Here is a 12,062-nt window from a genome sequence, read left to right on the forward strand (position 1 = left end):
CAATGTGATGCTCATTATATTCCCTATGCAATTACCACGAGGTATTCAAATTACCGTGACAGTCGTGAAAGGAAACTACTGCTGTAACTCCCTCTATCTGGATGGCTGTGACTAATTCCAATTGGGCAACGTATAGCCTATAAATGACCGTGTGCCATATAAAAAAAGATACTTCAGATCATCTTTTTGGCTTTGAATACGTGGAAATTAGAGCATGCTGGGTGAGTATTGAGCTCCCGACCAGTGGTGCATTTCATTTGTGCGCGTGTTTTCACGTGTCAACAGTGGGCGCTTCACTGCCTCTGTACAACGGGTCTGGAGCAAGGGGATGCGCAGAATGTAAATCTCAGCTCAGAGGTCTCTCTGTCTCACTCTCCGTCCAGACTGGCAGCATTTCCTGGGGTGTCTTCGTTGTTGAAAGACTAGACCAAAGCACCTGTGATTGAGTACAGTTGGCATCCCGACGTCGGAGCTGGAGCCCTGTGACTCCTGAGCTAATTGCGTGGGTGCTTCGGGGATTACAACGAGGAGCATCACCTCCAAGCCAAGAGGAGAGACGGACTTGCGGGGCTCTTTACGAGAAGTGTGGTGCTGCGATTCCGTGGACCAGCGTTTATCCGCAAACTCTCGTTGGGATCCTGAATAAGAGAGCCACGGCTCTTATGAAAATTTTTATTCTTTAGGAAAATACATATAGACAATCGATAAATACCACTGATGTATGTCATTTGGACAGTGGAATCAATTAAATAGACTAGCCTACTATTTTCTCTGGTCGTCCAATTCCTTGAAGAGGAAAAACAGCATTCTGTTTAATAACTCGGTAAGTGTTTATTAGTTTACGTTGATTTGATAAGCTTCCACATAAGGTAAGACGCTATTTTAATGTTTCATAATAGTGGTTACGTTGCATGCGAGTCTGAGTGTCTATCAATTCCACAATATGTCATAGGCTATAGCCTACTAGTATTTTTCGACATGCTGAGAAGTTTTTTTTTTATGTTTCAATAATCGAACAGGCAGTGTGAAATATAAAAATTATTTGATAACTGAGCATGTTATGGCAACTACAGTGCAATTCACACGGTGCCTATAGTATAGCCTATTAGGCCAGGGTTATAGTTGGATTTTCTAGCTTGTTCCCATTTCCAAATATGGGAGGTGGCGAGGGTGACACATTTAAACAACACCCTGATTCCAAGCACTTATTCAACTTTCTATCTTTTGAATTGCAGAAAAAGCTATTTCCTCAACAACAGCAAAAAAAAAAAAAGATGTGTGTAGCAGACATTTATCGAGTTACTCCACCAGGAGCCTTGAATGGCTTTTCCAGGCTACTGAGATTTATCTTGCTGCTCAGGCTCATTTTCTTCATCTAGGGCACAAGTCCACATGGGGGCCTGCTTTGTGCCATGCAGTCAGGGAAGGTATAGCCTTCATAGCTCTGACTGCTGATAGGCTAATGCTGGTTGCAATAGAGCCCCTTCCTCTACATACAATTCAGTCAGGAGCACCATATGGATCTTTTGCTCTCTAGCTTTTTTTCATTTTAAGCTGTGATTAGTCATCCAACATCATTCAATTATGCTTTTAATTATGTTGCTGGCACTATTGTATTTCTCATTGACTCCTCTGACTGTGTAAAATGATTGTCTGCATCCCAGGTGGCTGCCCTCTGGGGGACCTTTGTGACCAAAACGGTCTCTCCTTTGTTCTATTTCCTTTAGATAGATACATATATTCGTGTCTCAAAACTCTTCTGGTTGGACCATATTTTGAACCCCTTAAAAACGACAGAACACCAGCTGCAGCAGAATTGCAGATGCTCAGCCAATATACATCTTCAAAGTGTGTGCTATTCATTGGGGAATTTGATCCCTCTCTCCTCTATTCATGTTTATTTATAGATTTCTCTAGCATGCTTTGCTCATCTCGTTTTGTGGCTAACAAGCACAGCCAAATGAGAGGTGAAAACATCATAAGCAGCTAGGTGCTGAATTATTCCTGAACACTGCAATATGCCGCTGACATTGCTACAGAGGAAAGGACTGTGGCCCTTCTACTTTAGCTCAAATGGTTTTGAAATCCCTTCTGAAGAACATCAGAGTGGCAATCTTGGTACAAAAAGTGCATTTCTGTTTGAAAAAATCTAGGCGGTTCGAATATACTGTAGTGCTGTAAATGGATGCACAGATCCAGAGGTCTAGCTCTAATCTAGAAAGCATCTGTCCCTCTCTTCATCCCACACCTTCAACCCAGTGATGTATCTGTGGCTATTGGGATGGGGGTCTGGGGATATGTCACGACGATGATAGGGTGGTGGAACGGATCACTGCTCCCTGTCTCACTCTCTGTTAAGTGCACTTACTTTTCTGGCCCCATGGTTTGCAGTAGCTGTGGGGTTCACCGATGCATTGGCCCCTTGGTTAACATCTGAGGAAATCACTGGAGCTTCCTGTTGTCTTTAGAACAGTGAGGCCTTCTAGGAATTCTCCTGTTTTCTCAGTTACTAGATCCTTTCCTCTTTGGGTGAAATGTTTTCGACCCGATAATTATCAATCCTTTCACCGTTCGTGCACAGCTGCTATTCGGGTGTTAAACAAACTCTCTCACTCACTGTGTGAAAACAGTTCATATCTCCTCATGAAAGTATCTTGCTTCATGCCATTTAGTTTAATAGATAACATTTGTGACATTGATTGTGTCTTCAAATGTTTTGAGGTTTGGCCTCAAAAAAAAGAAGTATTTTTTGTTGTTTTCAATTCATCCTGTACAGTATTTGCTATACTATAATGTACTGTATAATGCATAAAACAATTGTGACTCAATGTCACTATGATGTTTCTCTGAGTGACAAAAGTGGGAAACGTAATAACATCTCTCTTGTCTTAGAGCTCAGTCTATGTTAGTGCTCTGTATGTTTGGTCTTAGTCACAGCCAGTTTGTCAGTCCTAATCACATTTATCTTATGCACGCATGTATGTAACAACATGCCAATCAGACACCTTCATGGAGTGACTCAGTGTTCTGCGTTATGTGATGTGCTTCCATGGCAGCCGCACTTGAAACGGCTGACAGAGACATCTCAGGAGAGGTATTCATATGATTATGTAAAACCATTCTTTAATTGGATGAAAATGGTACAAAGCTGTACGGAGAGGAAAGGGGGCAGTATATATAGTAAGAGATTACAAAAAAATATTCCAAGTCAGTACACTTAATTGGTCTTGGACAAACATCATTCAGTTTCTCAGCACGGAGCATTTAGACCTTAATTGTGAAACAATCTCAAAGACGTCTTTCAATGCCCTTGTTCGAAGTCTTTAATACCTAACTTTGATATACTAACGTTTATGCGTCCTCGTTGGCTCATATGAAATTAAGTTTACTCAGCAGCTGGATCGCTGGATAAACTAAATAGTGAGGCACAGATGAGATGGGCTCATTATCTTTCTTGGGTAAATCACAGCTCATGTTGGAAGTTAGAACTTAAATCATTCCGCTTGTTCATACTGGCCTTAGAGATTTTCTAGTGGAGGGCAATAATAGTGATTACAGTAATTATATGTATCCTTTCTCGAATTAGAGATAATCTTCAATATGAATGAGGTTTTAGATGCTGCTGTCTTGTGATATGGTGAATAGCCTACCCAGTGTTTCCCCTAGGATTTATTTCAGAATCATGGGGTCTTCCTGGGGTCTTCCTGCAGGGGGCGGCCGATGGGCTCTTCCTGGGGCATACTTCTATAACTCTAACAGTGCAGTGGCAGCAACGCACCAAAGCATATAGGGGAAACGCTGGCCTAACTATTATCTGTTTTTCTAACTAACTGAGTAACAGTGTCTCCTTTTGAGTTGTACACTACAGTCCTTGCTGGTCCAGCTTTGTTTGCCATAGGTCTTGTTGCATCTGAAAACAGCTCAGCCTCCCTCTCATGTTGTGATAGAACCTCTCTCCTTTTCTCCCACCCTTATTAGATTCTTTGCTATTATGCGTCCCTTCAGGGGGAAACGGACGCCTTTAACCACCTTTTCTATCAATTATGCACCAAACAACAGCCCCTTTAACCAAGAAGTCATGTCATTTACTCAGGGGGACGTTTAGCCAACGATTTTCATTAGGCTTAGCTATTGTGGAGGTGAAACTGTGATGAATCATTACATTTGGCAGAGAAATCTCGTGTTCATAATTTCACTTCACCTCCGCCAGAGCATAGTGATAACCAGCCACCCTTACCTCTACAGTACACGGCCAAATAGAAGACAGACTTGAATGATAATGCATACCTATGGGTCCCGGCATTAGACTGGGAATGATAGGATGGGATGACTGGGATGGAGCAGAGCAAACCAGACAAACTGGGGAATGTTGCACACATTTCTACCCGGGTATGATCTCAAAGCATGTAATCCAATGTGACACGATTTACAGTGGCAAAATGCCCCCTAAAACTTGAAAGACACCAGGAAATCCACTCTGAGACACACTGTGTCCCACAATTACAGCAGATGAGGAACCATTACTGGCACCAGGAGCATGGTGCTAAGCCAGCACTGGCCGGAAGATTATGTAATCTATAACCAAATGAGATCACTCCCCTGAAGAGTGTGTACTGGGCGACAGTAGGTAGCTGCAGGAGGCTGGTGCTTTGGGCTCCTCACAGAATGTGACTCATAACAATGGTTATGGAATAACAGCTATATTCCTCCCCTTCAAACTAAACATACACAATTCTGTAGCTATTGAAATGACTGCATGTTTTGTTTTGTAAACATTTGTAAGACGACGAAACAATAGTTTTATGTCCCATTTTACTACTATATTAAGAATACCAAAGTTAGTAGCCTACTGGGTTAATTCACAAAAAAATTTGACGTTTTAAGAAGCTGGAGAAGGGTTAGGAATCTTAATCCTGAGAGGAATATCAGTTACCAGTGGTAACAGTGATGTAGGTCAAAGCATTAGGAAATAAAGCTTTTTACCATTGAAATAATGATAGAATTGGAATTATATAACAATAGGCACCACTTCCAGATCCACATTTTTTTAAAGGCCCATTACATTACTTGTCAGACAATATTATGTACCAGGCATTGTGAATTCAGTTCACAGACTTTGCAAGCATGACACAGGCTCAATGGAAAAACGTCACTCAATCTACTGGCTGTGGAACCAGGCTTTCAAAGCTTTGACAATTGCAAACCTTAGAGACGTATCAAATAAAATAAAATGCTTTTTGTCACGTGCCGAATACAACAATTGTAGACCTTACAGAGAAATGCTTATTTACAAGCCCTTAACCAACAATGCAGTTTAAGAAAAATACCAAAAGAAAATTAAGAAATTAAAGTAACAAATCATTCAAGAGCAGCAGTAAAATAACAATAGCGAGGCTATATACAGGGGGTACCGGTACAGAGTCAATGTGCGGGGGCACTGGTTAGTTGAGGTAATTGAGGTAATATATACATGTAGGTAGAGTTATTAAAGTGACTTATGCATAGATAATAACAGAGAGTAGCAGCAGTGTGAAGGGGGGGGGGCAATGCAAATAGTCTGGGTAGTAATTTGCTTAGATGTTCATACCACACATATCTAAACAAGTCATTCATGTAATGTATAATTTCAAAGGATCTGCAACTCAAATGGTTACTGAAATGAAAATGTATTGATCTTGACAGTCAATACCCCATAATGTCAAAGTGGAATTATGTTTCAGAATGTTTACAAATGAATTATAAGTAAAAAGATTAAATGTCTTGAGTCAATAAGTATTCAACCCCGTTGTTTTGGCAAGCCTAAATAAGTTCAGGAGTAAAAATGTACGTAACAAGTCATAATAAGTTGCATGGACTGACTCTGTGTGCAAGGATAGTGTTTAACATGATTTTTTAATGGCTACCTCGTCCAATAATCCAGAGGGCGTGATCAGAGAATTCATGCAATCCGCCTTGAAACTTCCTATGGAGACTGTAAACAAGGTGGCTTTCCACCGAGTACACAGACCTGGAGCTCGGAGCAACAAAACCAAGGCTCCTGACCGATCATCGCAAAATTTGAGCACTACCAACAAAAAGAGCTGATCAAAAGCAGGGGATGTGAGCCTAAAGGGACCAAATTGAGTCTCAATTACCAATTTCCAAGGGAGATCAACAAACATCGTAAGAGACTGTATCTGGTACAGAGGCAACAGAGGGAGAAGGGTAAGCGTTTCTTTCTCATTGTGGACAAACTCTTTATAGATGGACAGCTATTCCAAGACAGCTCCATAACACCATGGATGTACTAAAATCTACAGGGACTTACGAGAAAAAAAAGTATTGGAACTAAAAATATCTGAACACTATGAAGTGGCTATAAACACACACGTACTCAATTACATGCTCGCTTACACATACGGATTTATACATACACACCTGATCTCGCGCTCTTCTCTCACTCTCTCTGTTTTCTCTTCTCTCCCTCTCTCTCTTGTCAAACTGTTTGTGTATAATTTAATATGATTCTTGTTTGTCTCTTTTTTATGTATGTGTCTACATTTTTATAAACTCAGCAAAAAAATAAACGTCCTCTCACTGTCAACTGCACTTGTTTTCAGCAAACATAATGTCATGCATAGGTGTAATAGGTGGCAGGGAAGTCAGGCGCAGGAGAGTAAAATGGAGTGTAAAATGGAGTATTTTAATAAAGTCCACGGAGTGTGCTCCATAACACTAAACGTACATAAACAAACAAACATGGGTACGGGGACCCGACACTCACCTAATACAACAAACACACTACACTGACAATAAAACAATCTCTGACAAAGACATGAGGGGAAACAGAGGGTTAAATACACAACAGGTAATGAATGGGATAGAAAACAGGTGTGTGGGAAGACAAGACAAAACCAATGGAAAATGAAAAAAGGATCAATGATGGCTAGAAGACCGGTGACGTCGAACGCCGAGCACCGCCCGAACAAGGAGAGGCAACGACTTCGGCAGAAGTCGTGACACATAACGTGTAAATATTTGTATGAACATAACAAGTTTCAACAACTGAGACATAAACTGAACAAGTTCCACAGACATGTGACTAACAGAAATTGAATAATGTGTCTCCGAACAAAGGGGGGAGTCAAAATCAAAGTAACAGTCAGTATCTGGTGTGGCCACCAGCTGCATTAAGTACTGCAGTGCATCTCCTCCTCATGGCCTGCACCAGATTTGCCAGTTATTGCTGTGAGATGTTACCCCACTCTTCCACCAAGGCACCTGCAAGTTCCCCGACATTTCTGGGGGGAATGGCCCTAGCACTCACCCTCCAATCCGACAGGTCCCAGACGTGCTCAATGGGATTGAGATCCAGGCTCTTTGCTGGCCATGGCAGAACACTGACATTCCTGTCTTGCAGGAAATCACGCACAGAACGAGCAGTATAGCTGGTGGCATTTTCATGCTGGAGGGTCATGTCAGGATGAGCCTGCAGGAAGGGTACCACATGAGGGAGGAGGATGTCTTCCCTATAACGCACAGCGTTGTGATTGCCTGCAATGACAGCAAACTCAGTCCGATGATGCTGTGACTCACCGCCCCAGACCATGACGGACCCTCCACCTCCAAATTGATCCCGCTCCAGAGTACAGGCCTCAGTGTAACGTTCATTCTTCAACGATAAACGCGAATCCCGACCATCACCCCTGGTGAGACAAAACCGTGACTCGTCAGTGAAGAGCACTTTTTGCTAGTCAGGTCTGGTCCAGAGACAGTGGGTTAGTGCCCATAGGCGACGTTGTTGCTGGTGATGTCTGGTGAGGACCTGACTTACGACAGGCCTTACAAGCCCTCTTGAATTCTAAATATCAGACATTTGAAAGCTCTAATTTTTACCCTCATAATACCTCTGATGGCAGTAACTTTACAAGCACTAATTATGGTCAATTTAGACTGAGAATAGTATCTAGTTATGGTAAGGGCTGAAATAAGAATAGCCACTTAGAATTGTAACGGTTTAACAGATTATCAAAGAAGATCAGTCTCTATGTGGCTAAAAGGAATATAACATATCATGTTTACAGGAAACTCTACATCCTTAGATGAAGTTGCGTGGAAAAAGGAATGGGGTGGTGAAATAATTTTCCGTCATGGACAAAGGAACTCAAAAGGTGTGATATTAATTAGTCAGGAATGATTCGCAAGTAAGGTGGATCATTTTGGATATGAACGTGGTCGAAAAAGAGTTCTGGCTCATTAATCTATATGGTCCAAATCAGGATGATCCATACTTCTTCGAAAATATTTATACCAATTTATTGAACTTACAGGCAAAAAATTATCAAATCATTATGGTAGGAGACTATAACACAGTGTTAAGTACCTCAATTGACCGTAAAGGAAATCATTCTTCAAACTATCATCACCATGCCCTTAAGGAAATCACAAATATTATGGACACATGAGAAATAGTGGATATTTGGAGACTAAAAAACCCAGACCTAGTGAGATATACATGGAGGAGACTTAATCAAGCTAGTCATCTTGACTACTTTCTTGTCTCTTTCTCTCTTGCATCAAAGGTTCAAAAAGTTTTAATAGGAGACAGAATGCGATCGGATCATAATCTAATGGGCCTTCACATAACTCTTATAGAATTTCCACGTGGTCGGGGATATTGGAAATGTAATCAAAGTTTACTGGAGGACAACTTATTTTTAACTAAGACAAAATAATTTATAACTGAATTTTTCCACTATAAAATAGGTTCTGCAAATCCACTCATTGTTTGGGATACCTTTAAATGTACCTTCAGAGGTCATTCAATATCCATCAATAATAAAAAAGCAGTTTCTGGCTAAAGAGACAAGACTAACAAGGAAAATACATGAACTAATAGTACAGGTAGATAGCAATAAAAACGATCCTACGGAGATACAAAATAAGTTTGAGGAAAAAGAACTTGAGGAACTTATTCAAGAACGATCTAATGTAATCTATTGCAAAAATAAAGCAAACTGGATGGAATATGGAGAAAAAGGCAAAAAATTATTTCTGAATCTCCAATACAGGAACACTAACAAAATTAATTTGCAGAAACTCGTTACTGAAAACGGAGTCATTTATGATTCTCTGAATTATATTTTAAAAGAGGAAACTAAATATTTTAGGCAGGTATATCAAGCCTTTTTGATATACTAAAATCTCTATTGTTAGATTGTTTTAACTACTCCTATGGAAATGGTAGTCTGTCGGGTACTCAGCAGGAAGGTCTGATTTCACTATTATTAAAACAAGACCCAGATGGCAAATATAAAGATCCAGTCTATCTAAAAAAACTGGAGGCCCCTTACACTTCAATGTTGTGAGGCAAAAATACCTGCAAAATGCGTAACACTCAGAATTAAAAGGGTTTTACCAGGTATTGTTCATCTTGGTCAAACAGATTGTTTTACATGGACGATTCATTAGATATAATATATGACAACTACTAGAAATAATTTAACATCATGAAACATCTAAGAAGCCAGGCCTGGTATTTATAGCGGATTTTGAAAAGACATTTGATGAAGTAAGACTGGATTTTATTTATAAATGCCTGCGTTTTTTTTTTCAATTTCGGTGATTCTCTTATTAAATGGGTAAAAAATAATGTATAGCAACCCCAGGTGAAAAATGGTAAATAAAGGTTACTACTAAAGTTTTCAATTGTCAAGAGGAGTTAAGCAAGGGTGTCTGCTGTCACCATATCAATTTGTTATGGCCAATGAAATGCAAACTATTAAAATCAGATCCAATAACAATATTAGAGGATTAGAAATCCAAGGCTTAAAAACAAAGGTGTCCATGTATGCCGATGACTCAAGTTTTATATTAAGTCCACAAGTTAGATCCCTGCAATGTCTCATTGAAGATCTAGATAACTCTTCTGTACTTTCTGGGAAAAAAACATAATGATGATACAATATTACAAATTGGATCTTTAAAAAATACAACTTTTACATTACCCTGCAGTTTACCTTTAAAATGGGCTGATGGTGAAGTAGACATACTTGGTATTCATATCACAAAATATATAAATAAGCTCTCCACAATTAATTTCAATAGAAAACTCCTGCAACCATAGAGAGGTAAATAACTGTCTATTTATGGAAAAATTGCCCTTATTCACCCCTTAGTCAAATCTCAGTTTACTCACTTACTTATGGTGCTGCCTACTGATGATTCATTTTCCAAATTATATGAACTAAAAATATTTTGCTTTATCTGGGATGCTAAACCAGACAAAATATAGCGTGCCTATCTAAACCCTTTTTCAGGACCCTGTCTTTCAAAGATATTTTTGTAAAAATCCAAATAACTTTGCAGATCCTAATTGTAATGGGTTTAAACACTGTTTCCCATGCTTGTCAATGAATCATAAACAAGTAATGAACATGCACTTGTGGAACAGTCATTAAAACACTAACAGCTTACAGACGGTAGGGAATTAAGGTCACAGTTCTGAAAACTTAGGACACTAAAGAGGCTTTTCTACTGACTCTGAAAAACACCAAAATGAAGATGCCCAGAGTCCCCGCTCATCTGCCTGAACGTGCCTTAGGCATGCTGCAAGGAGGCAAGAGGACTGCAGATGTGGCCAGGGCAATAAATTGCAATGTCCGTACTGTGAGAAGCCTAAGACAGCACTACAGGGAGACATGCCAGACAGCTGATTGTCCTCACAGTGGCAGACCATGTGTAACAACACCTGCACAGGATTGGTACATCCGAACATCACATCTGCAGGACAGGTACAGGATGGCAACAACAATTGCCGGAGTTACACCAGGAACACACAATCTCTCCATTAGTGCTCAGATTGTCCGCAATAGGCTGAGAGAGCCTGGACTGAGGGCTTGTAGGCCTGTTGTAAGGCAGGTCCTCACCAGACATCACTGGCAACAACGGTTGCCTATGGGCACAAACCCACCGTCGCTTGACCAGACAGGACTGGCAAAAAGTGCTCTTCACTGATGAGACAAGGTTTTGTCTCTTCATTTATCGTCGAAGGAATTAGCATTACACTGAGGCCTGTACTCCGGAGCGGGATCGATTTGGAGGTGGAGGGTCCGTCATGGTCTGGGGCAGTGTGTCACGGCATCATCCGACAGAGCTTGGTGTCATTGCAGGCAATCTCAATGCTGTGAGTTACAGGAAAGACATCCCCCTCCCTCATGTGGTACCCTTCCTGCATGGTCATCCAGCCATACTTTTCGGTCTGTGTGTGATTTCCTGCAAGACAGGAATGTCAGTGTTCTGCCATGGCCAGCGAAGAGCCCGGTTCTCAATCGCATTGAGCACGTCTGGGACCTGTTGGATCGGAGGGTGCGGATTAGGGCCATTCCCCCCAGAAATGTACGGGAACTTGCAGGTGGCTTGGTGGAAGAGAGGGGTAACATCTCACAGCAATAACTGGCAAATCTGGTGCAGTCCATGAGGAGGTGATGCACTGCAGTACTTAATGCAGCTGGTGGCCACACCAGATACTGACTGTTACTTTGATTTTGACTCCCCCCTTTGTTCGGGGACACATTATTCCATTTCTGTTAGTCACTTGTCTGTGGAACATGTTCAGTTTATGTCTCAGTTGTTGAATCTTGTTATGTTCATACAAATATTGACACATGTTAAGTTTGCTGAAAATAAACAGAGTTTACAGTGAGAAGACGTTTCTTTTTTTGCTGAGTTTATATAATGAATATGACTTGGGTGGGTTGAGATTATTAAATATAAAAGCACTAAACCTCTCTCTAATAGCTTCACTTATTCAAAAGTTTACTTGATCCCTATATGGTTCTCAAGTAGATTGCGAAGAAAAGCTCATCCTTTGTTTAAAATTGGCCTTTTTGCCTTTGTGTAGATTGTCATGTTTCATTTTCGATTAATGGAGAATGATAGTTTAAATAAAGTATCTTTCATTTTCAAGCAACCATTGCAGAGCTGGCTACAATTTCAAATTCATCCCCCTGAAAAGATAGAACAAATATTATGGATGAACTCAAATGTTCTGGTTAATAAAATACCTTTATTTATGGGAAATA

General features: G+C 40.5%; 1 protein-coding gene across 1 annotated transcript in view; it reads left to right on the forward strand.

Moving 5' to 3' along the window:
* The first annotated feature begins 367 nt into the window (after positions 1 to 367).
* Positions 368 to 12,062, forward strand: part of LOC118400068 (contactin-3-like) — a 67,013-nt gene continuing 55,318 nt past the window's right edge. The window contains exon 1 of the mRNA XM_035796474.2: positions 368 to 823. The gene's annotated coding sequence lies outside the window, so the exon portion shown is untranslated. The remainder of the gene's footprint in view (positions 824 to 12,062) is intronic.

This window comes from Oncorhynchus keta, chromosome 21, assembly GCF_023373465.1.
Source record: "Oncorhynchus keta strain PuntledgeMale-10-30-2019 chromosome 21, Oket_V2, whole genome shotgun sequence".
Taxonomy (NCBI): Eukaryota; Metazoa; Chordata; class Actinopteri; order Salmoniformes; family Salmonidae; genus Oncorhynchus; species Oncorhynchus keta.